Genomic DNA, 10,263 nt, shown 5'->3' with positions numbered 1-10,263 from the left:
ATAAATAATAAATAAATTATCCAACCTCCTTGGTACCAGTGCTGAAAAGACTTCCAGTTTGTCTCAAATTGGATGACAGCTTCTAAAGTGCAGCTTACAATGTAAGGAATTTCATTAAAGAATAACTGGACTGATAGCTATTCATACTCCCGCAACCCATAACTCACAAAGCAACCAGTGTCTGCTAAGGTGGAACACAAAGAGAGATAAAAGAGAGACAGGGCAATTATATATTAAGATCTGCATAGAAAAAATGTCTCACTAGCAGAGAAAAAAGATTCATTAGTTGTTTAAAAACAATAGCTGAATAGAAACATTTCAGTGAATTGGAAAAAAATCTGATGAGTTCAAATGAATTTGAACTAAGCTTTATTATATTACACGAATTAAAACAGAGTGGCTAAAAACATTAAATTAAAAAATGAGGCTATATTAGCTTGACGAGTTTTAAAATTAACTTGGGTGTTCTCAATTAAGGCTTTCTTTATACTCAGTTACTCTCATTTGCCAATGTGCACATATCCTGGTTTTTGCATATGGGGTGGAGGGGAGGGACTACACGGTGAAACTGAACCTGTAGACCTAAGATTTTGGTATCTATTTAAATGTTTAATGCACCATAGTAACAGTGTGACCACAGGAAATAAGACATAACAGAGATCAGAAGAAACAGCAGAAGGAAATGCCCTGGACAACAGTACTGCATGGACTGTAGAGCTTGAAAGTCAAAACTATCACCTTCAGCAAAGGTGGAAACCTTCCTAAGTGACTGGTCTATAATGTAAGAACCAGGTCACGCCTATCCATAGGAATCACAGAGAAAGGACAAGAAGCACAGGTTCCTAGGTATTTAGCATCTGAAAAAGGGAGAAGAGAAGCTAAATTGATAGACGACAGTTCAGCCACACTGACCCAAGGGGAAGTTGCTTTCTATTATTACACTTTGGAACTAAGGGTGTGCTCTAAAGCAGATGCTTTAAGTAGAAATATAAATGCATTTGGATTTGGATTTCTATGAGGATTTGTATTCTTTATTATTTTAAATTTTTATTAGATATTTTCTTTTCTTTATTAGATATTTTTTTTCATTTACATTTCAAATGCTATCCCGAAAGTCCCCTATACTCTCTCCTGGCCGCCCTGTTCCCCAACCCACCCACTTCTGCTTCCTGGTCCTGGCATTCCCCTGTACTGGGGCGTATAATCTTTGCAAGACCAAGGGCCTCTCCTGCCAATGATGGCTGACTAGTCCATCTTCTGCTATATATGCAGCTAGAGACATGAGTTCTGGGGGTACTGGTTAGTTCATATTGTTGTTCCTCCTATAGGATTGCAGACCCCTTCAGCTCCTTGAGTACTTTCTCTAGCTCTTCCTTTGGGGCCCTCTGTGATCCATCCAATAGATGACTGTGAGCATCTACTTCTGTATTTGCCAGGCACTGGCATAGCCTCCTAAGAGGCAGCTATAATAGGATCCTGTCAGCAAAATCTTGATGGCATATGCAATAGTGAGGCAGTCTCTGGATGGTCCTTCCATCTCAGCTCCAAACTTTCTCTCTGTAACTTTCTCCATGGGTATTTTGTTCCCCATGCCAAGGAGGAATGAAGTATCCACAATTTGGTCTTCCTTCTTCTTGAGTTTCATGTGTTTTGCAAACTGTATCTTGGGTATTCTAAGATTCTGGGCTACTATCCACTTATCAGTGAGTGCATATCATGTGAGTTCTTTTGTGATTGGGTTACCTCCCTCAGGATGATATCCTCCAGATATATCCATTTTCCTAAGAATTTCATAAATTTGCTGTTTTTAATAGCTGAGTGGTACTCCATTGTGTATTTTTGTATCCATTCCTCTGTTGAGGGACATCTAGGTCCTTTCCAGCTTCTGGCTATTATAAATAAGGATGCTATGAACACACTGGAGCATGTGTCCTTATTACAAGTTAGAACATCTTCTGGGTGTATGCCCAGGAGAGGTATTGCTGGATCTCCCGGTAGTACTATGTCCAATTTTCTGAGGAATTGCCAGACTTATTTCCAGAGTGGTTGTACCAGCTTGCAATCCCACCAGAAATGGAGGAGTGTTCCTCTTTCATCACATCCTGGCCAGCATATGCTGTCACCTGAATTTTTGATCTTAGCCATTCTGACTGGTGTGAGGCGGAATCTCAGGGTTGTTTTGATTTGCATTTCCCTGATGATTAAGGATGTTGAAAAATTTTTTTTTAGGTGCTTCTCAGCCATTTGGTATTCCTCAGTTGAGAATTTTTCATTTAGCTCCGTACCCCATTTTTTTAAAATAGGGTTATTTGGTTTTCTGGAGTCCAACTTCTTGAGTTCTTTATATATATTCAACATTAGCCCCCTATCGAATGTAAAGATCTTTCCCCAGTCTGTTGGTGGCCTTTTTGTCTTATTGATAGTATACTTTGCCTTACAGAAGCTTTGCAATTTTTTTTTTGAAAGGAAAGAGTTTATTTGGTTTATGCTTCCACACTACTGTTCCATCATTAAAGGAAGTCAGGACAGGAACACAAAACAATGCAGAAGCTGATTCAGTGCCATGGAGGAATGCTGTTTACTGGCTTGCTCCCAGTGGCTTGCTCAGCCTGATTTTTTATAGAACCTAGGACCACTTTCTCAGGGGTGGCCCCACCCACAACGGGCTAGGCCTTCTTCTATTGATCACAGATTAAGAAAATGCCTTACAGACTTGCCTACACCCCAGTTTCATGAAGGCATTTTCTCAATTAATACTCCCTCCTCTCCAGTGACTAAGCTTTGCAATTTTATGAGGCCCCATTTGTTGATTCTCTTACAGCACAAGCCATTGCTGTTCTGTTCAGGAATTTTTCCCCTGCACCCTTTTCTTCGAGGCTTTTCCCCACTTTCTCCTCTATAAGTTTCAGTGTCTCTGGTTTTATGTGGAGTTCATTGATCCACTTAGACTTGAGCTTTGTACAAGGAGATAAGAATGGATCAATTCGAATTCTTCTACATGATAACCGCCAGTTGAGCCAGCACCATTGGTTGAAAATGCTGTCTTTTTTCCACTGGATGGTTTTAGCTCCCTTGTCAAAGATCAAGTGACCATAGGTGTGTGGGTTCATTTCTGGGTCTTCAATTGTATTCCACTGATCTACCTGCCTTGCTTTGTACTAATACCATGCAGATTTGATCACAATTGCTCTGTAGTACAGCTTGAGGTCAGGCATGGTGATTCCACCAGAGGTTCTTTTATTGCTGAGAATAGTTTTTGCTATCCCAGGTTTTTTGTTATTCCAGATGAATTTGCAAGTTGCCCTTTCTAACTCTGTTAAGAATTGGGTTGGAATTTTGATGGGGATTGCATTGAATCTGCAGATTGCTTTCAGCAAGATGGCCATTTTTACTATATTAATCCTGCCAACCCATAAGTATGGGAGATCTTTCCATCTTCTGAGATCTTCTTCTGAATCATGTCTAAATCAAACTGCCTATAGTGCATTCTTTGAGTTCACAGCAGCCTGCTTTGCATACAATCTTTGCATACAGAAAATATAAACAGATGAAAACATCTTTTAAATGACTCTAAACTCTGGGAAATAATTCTTTTTCTTTCCCCCCCCCCTTTTTTTTGTTAGATATTTTCTTCATTTACATTTCAAATGCTATCCTGAAAGTGCCCTATACCCTCCCCCGGCCCTGCTCCCCAACCCACCCACTCCTGCTTCCTGGCCCTGGCATTCCGCTGTACTGGGGCATATGATCTCCGGGAAACAATTCTATCAAACTAATTAGGGCTAGGAGAGTAAAAGCAAGATTTCTATCACCATTGTTGATTATCAGGACCGATTTAAATGTAAAGTCTACATTTTGAATATTTATTTTATATGCACCTGGTGAAAAGTGCAAAGGGACGCAGCACAAGTGCATGGCACTGTCACACTGTCAGCAGTCAGGGCATCAGTGGCAAGTTTGTTAACCTGTTAATTTCCATCTAGAACTTCATACTTCACTTGTGTTACATTTCCTATAATTTAAATTCAGGAAGACATTGATGTGTTATGACTGTCAAAAGTGTAGATGAAGTGCAATGAAACCAACAAGCATACGTTTGTTATTAGGATGATTTTGAAAGGAAGACAAAATATTAAGAAAAATCGACTGCCTTTCAGGGACTGAAGGAGAGAAAGGCAAGTAAGTAATGCGCAGGAAGGAAAAGAGTAAAAGAGACAGTGTCAGCGTCAGATTAAAAATGACACATAGTGGCTGGAAAATAAGGTAGAATACTTTAGAACACTCAAATAAAGAGCTTAAAAACTGTCCTGGTAAAGGTGGTAATCAGGATGGAACCAGAATCAGGACAGAGGCAACCTAGAGCAGAAAGGAAATGTCAGATGTTTTGAATTCTCAAATAGCAAGAGAAGTGAGTATTTGCTCCAAAACTATTGTACTTGCTAGACAAAGAGACACCAAAAATGGTAAGCCAGGAAGCCATTTCTTTGGGTGAATATAAATAGATGGATGTGAAGGCGGGGCTTGCTGCTTAGTGTGTGGAAATTTAAAATGGGGAGATCAAAAATATCAGAGCTTGCTATCCTGCCAGAAAGCTTGCTCAAAGCAGTCTGAGTAGTGTCGTACAGGTTGTTGTCATATAGGTTTGCATCCTTTTCCAACTTTTTCATGGACACCTTTCAGCTTTTCTCTTACTGCTTTCTACCTGTGCTGATTTCCAATTGTGTTGGCCATCCGCTGGTATAAAGGAGAAGATAGTACTGTTTGTGATCTGAACAAGCATAGCCAATCCTGTGAAAAACTTGATAGGAAGCAGTATCATGACTACTGAGTACACTGTGCTCCTGTTATTCCCACAGAGCACTCGAAGGTCTAGTGGCTAAGGTCAAGCACTCATTGTGCTTCCACTGTGGTAAGAAAAGTTTAACACCATTTTGGAAGAATCCATGTTACTTAAATAAATTAGGGTCACTGAAACTTGTGTTTATCAGAACTATTCCAAACAAGAACCTCACATACTTTTCATGGCTTATTACACACATGCCGGGCACTGTTTTAAGTGGTCCACATGAATGACGTCACTTCACCCACAACATGACTCTACAGTACAATGCTAGCAATACTAGCATGGCCTCATTTCATACTCAGTATGTAGGGGGTTAATAAAGACATATTTGAGTTGGTTGTGGTGCTAAGACACCTATTACTAACACTAACAAGGCACCAGGATTGTTCCTAGGTGGAGGCCAGACTGGGCTATGTACACATAGTGAATTCATCCTATGCTACGGGGTGAGATCCTTTCCCCTGACCCCTCCCACCCCACCGAAGTTTCAAAACACAAGCAGCACACAGTTGGCATGTATGCCTAGAGTAAAAAGCAAGGCTTATATGTTAGCTTGGAAGTAGGGTAAATAGCCTCAGAAGACATACTAATTTCTTAATGTGGCAGAGTACCATTCAATATTAAGAATTCAATATTTCCATAGTATTTTATAAATGAAGAAATTTTGTGCTTCCTGGATGTGTGTGTGTGTGTTGTTTTTGCTTACTCAGGCATACAGAGGTCAGAGGTCAATGCTGGTTGATTTCCTCAATTGCTTTCACTTTAGTTTTTGAGTCAGGGTCTCTCAATAGGACTAGGTTGGCTGGAAAGCAAGTGTCAGGAATCTGTTGGTCCCTTGTGCCCATTGCTAGGATTACAGACATACTACCATGGATAATGGGGATCTAAACACAGGGCCATTGCTTGTTCAACAACCATTTTACCAACTGAGTTACTTCTCATGTCCAAGAGATTGAAACTGTACAAACGCACTAGACTCAGTTAGCTATGCCATATGGTTCCCAAATTTGTGTAAACTAGTCGCTGTCTGTTTCCCCACTTACCAGCACAGCAGGTTGAAGAGTGGGGGAGATGTGTACAGCTGAAGGAGATATTAGCAGATACTTTGGACAGAAATACAAGTGCAAAGTGTCAAAGACTCTTTCAATATCAGTTTTCACACATATAAACAAGTTTCTGATCAAACAATCTCTCAAAGTTTATAAATAGAAGTAATTTCCTTTTGGAAAAATGATATTTTAAGAAATGTGATGAACTAAAAACTAAAAATTATATTCCCTCTTTCAACATGTTGATAAGAATCTGAATGTCTTGAGATTTTTATAAGTAGAAAATATTTGCACTATATCTGGTGACTAATGTTCACTTGGGATTTTCATTTTAGCATCAAGGATTTTTGACTTTAGATGTTCTGAATCACTCCTACAAAGTGATGCTGTTTCTCTAGAAAAGCCTATTTTGAAAGTATTTTTCCCTGTGGACAGATCACTGTGGACTTGCTATGTGTCTCTTACCAGGCAGTGAAGCAGGATGAGAAAACGTATACTTGGGAAGAAACAGTTTTGTACTGTGGAAAACACAGCCACACAAACTGAGAGAACTAAAAAGGTAGGCAGAGGAAGACAGATATGTAAGCGACGGGAAGAGGGTTCTAAGGCCTGGAAGGAACAGGGATTTGTAGGTAGGGAGACTGAAAGCCCGGGTCAATTTAACCTTTCCAACAATCATAACTAATTTTAAAGAATAAATAAAAATTCATATTATTCATATTTTTCAGTTATTTATCCAAAAGTATCCTAAATATAATTGTTTAAGCATATTTATTTATTTACACCCCATACTCCACAGCCTCCCCTCCTGGTCCTGCCTCACAGAGTCCCTCCTCCACTTCCTCTCCCCTTCACCTCTGAGAGGGCAACCCCTACCCCAGTCCCGCCATCTTCGTACATCAAGTCTGGAGGAAAAGGAGGAGATTTTAGTAAAATGAAAGTTGCTACCTTTACTAAATACCAAATTCTGTGAAGGAAGTCTTTTCACAAATCATCTTAGAAAGTGGTAAACCAACAATAAATGTGGTGACTACTTAAAGTTTAGTTTTAAAAAGTGATACTTCTGAAATAAGATTGCTTATATCCACTGTGAACAAAATCAGAGGATACAAAATCTGATCTAAAAAGATAACAATCATACTTGGATAGGTCTCTTAAGGTATTCTTTCCTTCAGTGATTTTCTCAGAGTTTCGGATTCTGGTTCATTCTGTAATGAATGAGTCACTGAAAACAGAATTCTAGGGGGTCAACTTGTAGAATATTCCTGCCTTACATTCACTTATAATTATAAGGTAGCACAAAACAATGAATAGGGAAATGGATGAGTAAAAGCCACAAGGCCAGTTCCACAGCAATAAACAACTGCCTGAAATGCTATTAGCTAATGAAAACATCACTTAGCAGATTAGAATCTTTGAATGGAAGGAGGAATGCTGAAAAGATTCAGCAGGGCACACAGTCAAAACTGACACAGTATACACATGTGAATGTTTTGAATTTTAAGATGGTTACAAGATGCAGTATGGATTTTCAATTACTTAATTAATTAGAGATGTGTCTGAAAACATAACAGATGACTTAGCTACATGTTCTGTATGACACTACTTTCCAGAGGCAATGCCTGTTGATTTGTCATGCTATTTTTTTTTTTTTTTTTAGAAAGGAAGCGATTATTTACTAACAAAAAAGAGATGAACTTCAGAGTGTCATCTCCTCAAGAGGTATTTTCAGCAATAAAGTGAAGTGAATACTTGCAAATATTCAGTCCAAACAATCAATATGGTCCATTTGAATGAAGAAAAATTAGGGTTACAGTAGCAGGTTGTCTCCAATTCAAATTTACGTAGTAATTGCTGACATTCCACTTGGTGTTCATGTGGTTTGGCACTTCGGTGCATTTTATCAACAGTCTCCTTCTACTTAAAGAATGGTTCATCCCAATGCAGCTCAGTTTTCAACTGCAATTTTTAGAGAACAAGATAGCCATGTGGTATTTTCCCTTTCCTCCTTTTTACACTGAATGATCAGCCTCTATAAGGTACTCTGAATAGACCGAAAGGATAGAGAAAAGCCTGTCCCAGTTATTACAGGGTCAAGGAACAGGGTGGACACAGGCTCTTGGAGGACCTGCTAATGGACATGGGGCCTAGAATATAGCTTAAGGTCTTCCTGAAGAATGCATAGGGAGCAGTTTCGTTAAGTAGACCCAGGTCTCTCCTCGGTGCCTAGTACAACATGTTCACAGGCATGCTGAGGGCCTGACCCTTGTCACTGGCTCTGAGAGCAGAGATTAAGCTGCTTTAGCAACAGTAGGCCAAACTCTAATAGCTCTGTGGTAAATGTGCCCTCCTGTTGTCATGAATTTCAGAAAAAGAAATGGAAAAGCATGTCTTAGGGAAAAGTTCATATTTTTAAGGACTCAAAAGAAAAGACAATGTAGAGAATACTTGTTGTCTCTGAGCCTTAACATCTAGAAAAGAATGTCTGAGTTAGCAAGCACTATGAAGCACCCTTCAAGTGGGAGGAAGGTTGGGTTAGAAGGGATGCCCTAGGAGTGTCAGCCACCTTCTCAGCTAGGCCTTTCTGTTTGCCCACCCATCGTCTTTCTCCCACATACACACAGTTCAGGCTTTCTTTTCCTACTTTATATTTTATCCTACCACCAAAGGAGGCTTATCTATCATTTAATTTTCAATCTTACATATTAGAATGGACATTCTGTGTGAGGCATTTATAGTTCCAATAACACAGAATTTCCAGCACTAGAAGCAGTGTTGGGTGCATGGTATAGACTGGCTGAATGAATACACGTGGACTACATCAGTGTGCTGAGAGGGGCCTTGGAGAAGACCACATACCAGCATTTAGCCAACTACAACCCCAGGTAGACAAAGAATATCCTGCCAGTATTGGGCTAGCAAGAGCAAGCTTTGCCAGACTCAGAAGTCAGAAGACAGCAACACTTGATATTATAGTCTGTTTTCAAATATTTACAGCTTCCTGCCCTATAGCCCTGGGATAATGCTGTTCCATACACAGTAAAGAAAGTTTTGTTATTTTATTATTTTGAAACATACAACACAGTACCCAAGATATCTCATATATAGTATCTCATAGTTTCAACTTTACCTCTATATTATGTCTCTCCCAGACTTTATTGTATCCAGACTTCTATGTCTGTGGCACACTTTTTATCCAACTATTCTTTTTCCTTTTTCAAACTTCTAAGAGTCTAGGTTCCATATAATATATTATGAACCTACTAACTTAAGGGAACACAGGAAAATATCAATGAAATCATAGCTTTAAAAACTAAGAAAAACCTTCAAAATTAAAAAGAAAGCTTAGAAAGAATACATTGTATTTCATTATATTTTAATAATGTTTTCTTTCTGCCGAATTAAAATTACTTCTCCAGAGTCTACAGAACTTGCTCACATTATTGTCTGAGAAGCAGTGACTATAACTGACTGATTTGAATAGTATGAAGCAATTAAAAGAGTAGGAAAGAGATCATCTGACACAGAGCTAAGATTTCTTAAATACCCACTAGGTATTTCTCCTGGAGCTTATTGCTACTTCTCCCTTTCAATATAAATCTGGGCATCATAGAGAAGTGTGGGTCCTCTCTGTTTAGCCTTCTACCCTCACATTCCCTTTGGCACCATTACAACTTCCATAAGCAACCCCAAATACCTGCCTTTTCATCAGGCTGGCCGAGGTTGTGGCTTCTAGCTTCTTGTTCTTTTCTTTTAAAAAAGTATCATTTTTAACGTATGTGTGTGAGTGTATGTATATGTATATGTGTGTATGAGTATGCATATATGTGTTTGTATGTGTGTGTGTAGATCTCTGGGAAATAGAGCTACAGGCTGTCATGAGCTGCCAAATACAGGTGCTTTGGACTGCTTTAAGGTCCTCTGCTAAAGCAGTTCTTTACTTTTGAGATATTTATGAAGTATGGTAAAATGTCTTGATATAAGTATATTTTATTTAAACATGTTTACAACTGGTTTTGATCATTTTGCCCCCCCCCTTTCCCAAAGTATCTCTTTTCTTTCCTGTTTCTTGTATGCATTTACTGAATACTTTTTGTTAACAAGTTAAATAAAGAGGGAAATCATTGATTTTGGAGGAAAAACTATTTCTCTTTTGTCAGTGCATATGAATGAGAGGAGTTAGGGATGCTAGCCCTAACACCAATTTGATATCATATGCAGCATTTAAGGAAAAACACATCTGACATCAGCAAGATAGAAGATTTCTTTTTTTTCTTTTCCTTTCTCTTTCTTTCTTTCTTTCTTTCTTTCTTTCTTTCTTTCTTTCTTTCTTTCTTTCTTTCTTTCTTTCTTTCTTTCTTTCTTTCTTTC

At 38.8% G+C, this 10,263-nt stretch overlaps 1 protein-coding gene across 6 annotated transcripts in view; it reads right to left on the bottom strand.

Annotated features, from left to right (window-relative positions):
- Nucleotides 1-10,263, bottom strand: part of Fam172a (family with sequence similarity 172 member A) — a 432,511-nt gene that overhangs the window by 122,460 nt on the left and 299,788 nt on the right. The window lies entirely within an intron of this gene.

This window comes from Mus caroli, chromosome 13, assembly GCF_900094665.2.
Source record: "Mus caroli chromosome 13, CAROLI_EIJ_v1.1, whole genome shotgun sequence".
Taxonomy (NCBI): domain Eukaryota; kingdom Metazoa; phylum Chordata; class Mammalia; order Rodentia; family Muridae; genus Mus; species Mus caroli.
The sequence above is the reverse complement of the archived record's forward strand: the minus strand, read 5'-3'. Positions and strand labels throughout refer to the sequence as shown.